The sequence below is a fragment of the Lotus japonicus genome, chromosome 2 (genome assembly GCF_012489685.1).
Source record: "Lotus japonicus ecotype B-129 chromosome 2, LjGifu_v1.2".
NCBI lineage: Eukaryota > Viridiplantae > Streptophyta > Magnoliopsida > Fabales > Fabaceae > Lotus > Lotus japonicus.
Window position 1 is genome coordinate 35,395,033 of NC_080042.1, and position 8,185 is coordinate 35,403,217.

General features: G+C 38.5%; 1 long non-coding RNA gene and 1 other non-coding gene across 2 annotated transcripts; one reads left to right on the forward strand and one right to left on the reverse strand.

Moving 5' to 3' along the window:
• The first annotated feature begins 389 nt into the window (after positions 1-389).
• LOC130741578 (small nucleolar RNA R71) lies at positions 390-496 on the forward strand. The gene has a single exon (XR_009020469.1). It is a non-coding gene; the product is annotated as a small nucleolar RNA R71 (small nucleolar RNA).
• A 2,936-nt stretch (positions 497-3,432) lies between these two features.
• Positions 3,433-7,165, reverse strand: LOC130737951 (uncharacterized). Its single transcript, XR_009019047.1, has 3 exons — positions 6,583-7,165; positions 5,494-5,540; positions 3,433-4,720 (listed from the first exon to the last, which is right to left on the reverse strand). It is a non-coding gene; the product is annotated as an uncharacterized LOC130737951 (long non-coding RNA).
• Positions 7,166-8,185: the final 1,020 nt, after the last annotated feature.

Below are 8,185 nucleotides of genomic sequence, written 5' to 3' on the forward strand. Positions count from 1 at the left end.
ATAGTCCAGAGCTTTAACCTCGGAAACCTTGATTATTCATGGTACAAAATTTACTAACATGAGGCCCTCCAATAGGCACACATTCCACTTTGGCTACTGTAGCACCGACCAAATTGGTCGCATTTATATGATTTTGAATCTCCGCCATTTGTTCGGAGATTTGCTTATTGGAGGCCAAGAGCTTGTCGTAAGCTTCCACTTCAAACTTACTCCTTCGGGTTTCGCGATCATTTTCAGAGTTCATGGCTCTCGCTGCCATCTTTTCTATTAAGTCATACCCCGCTCGTGGGGAAAGAGCATCGAACTCGCCATTTGAAGCCGCATCTAGGCCAAACCTCCAAGAGTATTGTAGACCATCATAAAATGTTGCAACCAATACAGCTTGGGTGGGATTGTGTTGAGGACATTTCCTCAAGAGCTTCTTGAAACGCTCTCGAGCTTCATAGAGATTTTCTTCAGTGGGTTGCACAAAATTCATGATGTCTTTTTTCAATTTCCTCAAAAGGGCTCTTGGGAAGAACCTTGTTGTGAACTTTACCGCTAAGTCTTCCCAAGTAGTGAAGCTCCCTTGAGGCTGAGAATTCAACCATTCCTTAGCGGTGTCCTTCAAAGAAAATGGAAACAAGCTCAACCGAATTGCATCCGCCGGAACATTGTTCACCCGGTAAGTGTAGCAATTCCAGATGAACCTCTCCGTGTGAGCATGTGGATCTTCCAAAGTACCTCCACCATATTGGTTTTGGCTCACCAAGTTGATGAATGCCGGTCTCAACTTAAAGTTTCCCACTCCCTCGGGAAAGACAATGCTCCCGGGATAGTCATAACTCATGGTAGCCGAAGTGAGTTCCCGAAGAGACCGGTTGGCATTCTCAACTTCTTGTTCACATAATCGGAGGGTGATCCCATCTTGGATTCTTGCCTCGATATGGGCTTGCATCTCCTCCTCCGTCAGATGGCCACCCATGACGGTGTCTCTATCGAGAGCAACCTGAAAGTGTGACACTCAAACAGAGAAAGATTAGTAGCACCAATTCTAGACAAAGATAAAAACAAAAAAATAAATAAATAAATAAAACCACAAACTAAAAGCTTAAACCAAAAACCACAAACAATTCCCCGGCAACGGCGCCAAAAACTTGTTGGTCAATCTGCAAGTGTACAGAATCTACCCGGTTTTAATTTATCGAACCACAGGGAATTGGTATGAGAATTCAGTTTAAGCCTCGAGTTCACGGTAGGAAAGCGAGTAAAATTCAGTTTTAAAGGTTGATTGTTTTGGTGATTAATTAATAAGCAATTGAAATATAAGTGTGTGAGGACAATGGTGAGCATGCCTTGGGTTCTTGCTTGACTAATTCAGTTCTAATCAACCTATTCTATCCACAAAACTCTAAGTCTCTCCTTGATGTTCTAGCCTAATCAATCATCTATCGATGCCTCGCATAGACAATTCTCTCAAGCCAAAAGATAGCCACAATTCCTTGATAACCTAAACATTTGCTAAAGGCATTAAGCATGCAATTCAGGTAAACAAACCCCAACCCTTCCTCTATTCCTAGTAGCAAGCATAGAAGAGGTAATCCCACAACAAGTCCCTAATCTATAACAAACTTTCGTTCTATTATAGAAAAGCATAAAGCTAGCACATGTTCTAACTTGAAGCATAAAGCATGGATATGGAATTCAAGGGTTTACTCAGAGGATTCATGAATAGAAATAGGAATTAAGATTAAAACATCATAAGTCTTACAAAGAACCCAAAGCAAAAGGGATTTAGCCAAGCATGGCTTTAGAATCCATACAAGAAGATAAAGATTAAACCTGAAACATAGGGCTTAGAGAAAGCTCCTCAAGCTCCAGAACTCAAACCCTCTCTTCTAACTTATGAAAATATGATAAATGACAAAAGGTCACAAGAGAAATGTCTAAAAACCAATTTATAGGCAAAACAGTCGAGTCTGGGCGCTCAGGTGCCAATTCAGAGCGCCTGAGCGCCAATTCCAGCTGAAAACATGCTCTCTGGAAGGTTCCCCGCGCTTAGGCGCCAATTCCCAGCGCCTAGGCGCTCGAAGCTCGTTGGAAAGGCTTTTTAGCTTCTTCATAATTCCTCTTCAAGCACTTTTAAGTCCTCCATCAATTCCATGGTTCTTGGCCTTCTTTCTCCTTCAGTTTCTGATCTGAAAACTTAACCAACAAGACAAGGAAAATATCCAGAAGCTCAAATAGCTTATTAGCAAAGAGGACCCTCAAATAACATAAGAAAATCATGCAAGTCCTAAACTTACTTAAAATGCGAGAAAAGTCCCTATAAAACTACAAAATTACCAAAACAAAGTAAAAACTCAAAGAAAGATAAAAATGCATGATAATGCATGAAACCCTACATGAGACTCAATAAAAAGACTCAAAATAAACTACAAAATGTCCATAAAAACACTACTAAAATTGGGTCATCAACCCTAGACCTAGGCTCTAGGTGTGGAACGCATCATTGTATTAGGGTTTTTTATCAAGTTCATACTGCTTGTACTCTTAGCACCTTTATGCTATTATTGTGAGCTAAGAGTTGAGTGTTTACTGTGTGATCTTGAGATCTGTCTTTGTAACTCATACTTGAGTTCAATCATTGTGGTAATGATTGTGTGAGAGAGTGACAGAGAGTTCTCATACTTAGGGGGAGACCTAAGTAATATTCCACGGGTAGAGTTAGATAGAAAATGTAGTTGAACTGGGGCAGTTCCTGTGAGACCTTTTGTGCACAATTTCTCTATAATAGTGGATTATCTCTCTTGGGTGAAAACCCTCCAAGCGTATGTGATATTGCACCAAATTGGGTTAACAATGTCCTGTGTCTTTTTATCTTTTCAATTGTTTATCTTGCTGTAATATTTTTATTCGTCCTATACCTGCCAGAATTTCAATTGGCATTAGAGCAGGCACCCCTGTTCTACTATTGGGTGAGATCTAGGGAGATAATTCTAGTATTATGGGCAACAACAAGGATTATGGTATTAGGGAGGATCTGTTCATAGGCCACCAATCTTGAAATTATGGTATTATGGTATTAGGAAGGATCTGTTCATAGGCCACCAATCTTGGATGGTACTAACTATGACTATTGGAAAACACGAATGATAGTATTCTTGAAATCCATTGACAGCAAGACATGGAAATCCATTGTTAAAGGTTGGAAGCACCCGGTGAAGAGTGACAAAGAAGGAACTTCAACCTCTGAATTGAAGCCTCAGGAAGAATGGACCAAAGAAGAAGATGATGAAGCTTTAGCAAACTCAAAAGCACTAAATGCCATCTTCAATGAAAGTCTACCTTTAAGAAGTCATTGAATGAAAGGTCAGACAAGAAGAGCAAAAGTATAGCTTTTGTGTCAAATGCTTAAGATGATGATGCAAGTGAGAAAGAATCTGATGAAAATCTGTCTAAGGCAATAACTCTGCTTGGGAGAAAGTTCAACAAAGTTATGAGGAGGTTTGAAAGAAGGCCTAGACCAAATGTGCCAGACAAGCGGTCTGAGATTGGAAAAAGTTCTGGTTTTGCTCGCAGAAACAAGGAAGAAGACAAACCCAACAAAAACAAAGGAGTCCAATGTCATGAATGCGAAGGATATGGGCATATTAAAGCAGAATGTGGAACTTATCTAAAGAAACTAGGAAAAGGAATGGTGGCAACTTGGTCTGATGATGATACAGAAGAGGAAGATGAACCTCAAGTCATGGGTCTTACTGTGAAGTGTAACTCTGAAACAGAGTCAAGTGATGGTGAAATATCTAAGGTGGAACTTGCTGAAACTTACAAACTACTATTCAATAACTAGAATGATGCTTGTGAAAAAGGAAAGAAGTTGGAAAGAGTTGTCAAGGATCTGGAGATGGAGAAGCAGAATTTGCTGATCTTGAATGGCAATCTTCAAGAAGAAGTCACTGTGTTGAATTCAAAGATTGAAGGTATGATAAAATCCGTGCATATGTTGAATAAAGGAACTGATGTGTTTGATTTGATTTTAGAAACAGGAAAAGTTGCAAAGGATATAACAGGCTTAGGCTATACTGAAGACCCCACATCGGAAGAAAATAAAAAGATCAGTAACAAGTTCATTCCTACAGAGAAGAAGACTGAATTCAAGATGTCAAACCGAATGTCCCAACATGGTGTCCAACAAGGATATCGGCAGATTCCTTATTCTTATCTTCCAACTCAGAAAATGAGAAGCTCAACCTGGAGATGTCATCACTGTGGTAAGCATGGACATGTAAGACCCTATTGTTACAGGTTGTATGGAGCGCCTCATGTGGCGACCCGAATTATTCCCTTTTCTCTTTCATTGTTATTATCAAGTTATTATCATATTATAAGATAAACTACCGATTAGTGAGAACAAGCTAAGTATTTTCACACAAACATCACATTACTACTACACATAAGCATTAGGTATCATACACTACATGCATCTTAGTCATACTTAACATCGCACATAAGCACACCAAAAGAAAAGAGAATAAACCAGATCCCACAAGTCGACCACAACGAGCTGATAAAGGGTTCTATCCCTTTATTTAAATTACAGGCCACTAGCAACCAGCTATAAGTACTACACATCTCTAGATATATTTCACATAAGCTGCTTCTGCTAATAGCTACTCAACTTGTCTATCTTCCTACTGCGAACTTTAGTGCTCCATCTCCACTGCTTCATCATCTGTTGCTAAAATATAGAAGGAAAAGAAGCACAACCAGCAATAGAGGGGTGAGAAGCATTCCAACTCAATCCCATCAGGGAATAACTTAACATAAATGAGCAAAACATAAATAACAATTGATCATATCAAAAGACCAACGATGATCAAGCGTAGGAATCATATGACTTTGCTCATGGAGCCAAAGAAAAAATATATACATAGTAATTGATTCGAATAGGGTAGCAACAGTAATCAAACGTAGCTTTGCTCACAGAGCCAAAGCAAACTTTGTCCACAGAACCACGACATCGTTCTTGCTCACGGAGCCAAGAAATCCTTGTCCACGGGACCAAGGGAATCCCTTAGGATCATTCTTGCTCACGGAGCCAAGAGAATTCATGTGTGCACATACATCCTTACTCACGGAGCCAAGGAACCAATCATCAATCACACCTCTACTCACGGAGCTAGAGGGTCACATAAGCTCACCCACGGGGCCAAGGCATATCCATCAACATCACCTTACTCACGGAGCTAAGGCTAATCTATCAACATCACCTTGCTCACAGAGCCAAGGCTAATCCATCAAAACAAATCAGGGTTATGATTCCAAATCTCATAAATCATCAAGAGACAAATATCACTTTAATCTTCTTAACCACATAGTCAATCAATGACATAAAGCATCCAAGTTAAGAAAAATTCACAACAAACAACAGGCAAGGGACCTAAGGAGGGTCCAATACTCATTTATTTGTATTATTCTCCCATCATGGTTGGTGACCTCTCCCCCCCTTACCTTAGTTCTTGGTGATTATTGCATCCGTTAATTCTCTTGAGTTTCCTCTGCAATAAATTTGCATTTACATTCAACTTAGCATATCAAACACATCATGCTTTTCTTAATGAAGTTATTTTTAATTAATTCATTGAGTTTCACTCATTTACATCTATAATCTCCTTTTAAGCATATTACTAGTTCTTTACTTAATTCTTTTTTCCTCTAAATGATATCAATCATTTAATTATCTCAAACCAATCTGATTTAGTCTTTTTCTTGCTTAACCATCATATTATAAGCCTTGTATTAATTAGGACTAACATTACATGACTAAGAATTGATAGAAATCCTACATGAAACTAAATAAGTTGATTAATAAACACATAACTAACCCTGATTAACAAACCAACCAGATCTGAACCAACTCCAAACCAATTAGAAATCTGTACAATTTTAGAAAATCAAATAGAAATACAACCTAGGTCATGAAATCACCATTTTTAGCTTACTTTAAGCTTAATTAATTACCAATTAATCCAAACATTAATCAAGTTTAATTATAAATTAAGTTCTTCTACTTCATTGAGGCTTATCCAGAACCAAAGCACCCCTTTTTTTTCAGTTCTATGACATAGCTAAGTCTCTTTCTTCTTCAAGCTCACATGGTTAGGTTTTTAGAGCTAAAAAAAACTAGAGTTTCATGGGAAAAACTAAAACTGAAGTTCTTTCTCCTATTTCAGATCAGGTCATTACTACCACAGCATCAGTTAAATGAGTACAACAAGAATTATGTACGTCCATAGCCATCCAGACATGTCCAAGGCCATTTTAATGGAGATAAAGAAGGTGAAATTCGAATTATTGTTCTCTACTACTTCTAGTTCGTTCCCAGACCTGTAAAATTTAATTTTAGGATACCAAATGATTACAGAATTAATTATAACAGTCCTAGGCTGTCCAGGGAGTCCAGTTCGATCAAAAATGAACATGTATGGTGCCATTTAAGTTTAATCTTGAAACTCAAGTGCCCACTAGTTAAAACTATGTTTTTCATGTTCTAAATTGTTAAAATAAGGTCAGAAATGAGTTTGGAAAGCAAAAAGGAACCTGAAACACACTTCTGGAAAATTCTGGAAAACTCCGGCGAGCTTCTCGCCGGAGAAGACGAACCCAGCGGCGGCGCTCGTCGCCAGAGATGAACTGGGTACAGATATGGATTCTTCTCTCTTAGATAGGAAATATGGTGGTTGAATCTACGTGATTGGACGCTGGACGAGAGAGATAGACGCGTTTAAAGTCGTTGATTTTCTGGTGCACTCGCCGGAAAATTCATCTGCCTGATGAACTAGATGAAAAACTGCCCAGAATCACTTATTTCGTGCCCAAAATCTCTCCAAACTTTCCAGATTCGACTCTCACTCACCCATAAGCATGTTTGAATGGTTTTTGGGAAGGATTGAAGTGGTTTTTGTGAAGAACAAGGAAGATGAATGAAAGGCTAAGTTAGAGACTTTAAGAGAGAAATGAGATCTTCTCTCTCTTGCTCTAAGGCTCAGGTCAGGTCTGGGGCGTGGCTTGATCATCAGAGGTGTTGAAGGTTTGAATTTATAGGCCAAGAGGTGAAAGGATTGGATGACAAGTGCCTATGAAGGTTCATGCATAAAGACATGCAAGTGGTGTTGAACTTGTCTCTTCATCATGAAGCCAAGTGTTATGCTTCATGCACTAAGCCCCAATTAATACATCTGATTGCAGCTTAATTAATCAAGTCTATGAATTAGTTAAGGTGTGTGTGAATGGGGTTTGGGTTTTCTTCACTTTGTCAAACTATATTATTTTATTTGAATTTTCTTTAATTTTATTCCTAACAAATTCATAATAAGGCTTTTTAATATTCAAACTTTGATCATGGAAATAATTATTTACATCATAACATATATTATCTTCCTATTTTAAATTTTAAACACATCAACAACAACATAATAGTAATAATACTCATAAGAGCTTATTAAATTAGTGGAGGAAAAGTGGGATGTTACACCTCAACACTGGGAAGTTACTAAGATGTACACTTATGCTAGTCCAAAGAGAAGAGTGTGGAAACCTAAGAACAATGTAACTGCACTTGTTTCCTACACCTCTCTAAGATTATCTTCTAAGGAGGATTGGTACTTTGATAGTGGATGTTCCAGGCACATGACCGGTGTGAAGATGTACCTAGAAAATATCAAACCACACTCAACAAGCTTTGTCACTTTTGGTGACGGTGCTAAAGGAAAGATCAAGGGATCTGGAAAGATTGTAAGTGGTGGTTCTCCAAATCTGAGTAATGTTCTACTGGTGGAAGGCTTAACTGCTAACCTGATTAGCATAAGTCCACTATGTGACTTGGATCTAAGTGTCTCATTCAACAAAGTTGGTTACACAGTTACTGATGAGAATGAGGAAGTTGTCATGACTGGAGTGAGATCCAAAGACAATTGCTACATGTGGTCTCCATAAAACAAGGCTATGTCTTCATTGTGCTTTGTATCAAAGGAAGATGAAGCAAAGTTGTGGCATTGAAAATTAGGGCATCTTAACCCTACAAGCATGAAGAAGGTCATATCTAAAGAAGCCATCAGAGGTATTCCCAGACTGAAGATTGAAGAAGACAAAGTGTGTGGAGAATGCCAGATTAGAAAGCATACCAAGACTTCTCACAAGAAAT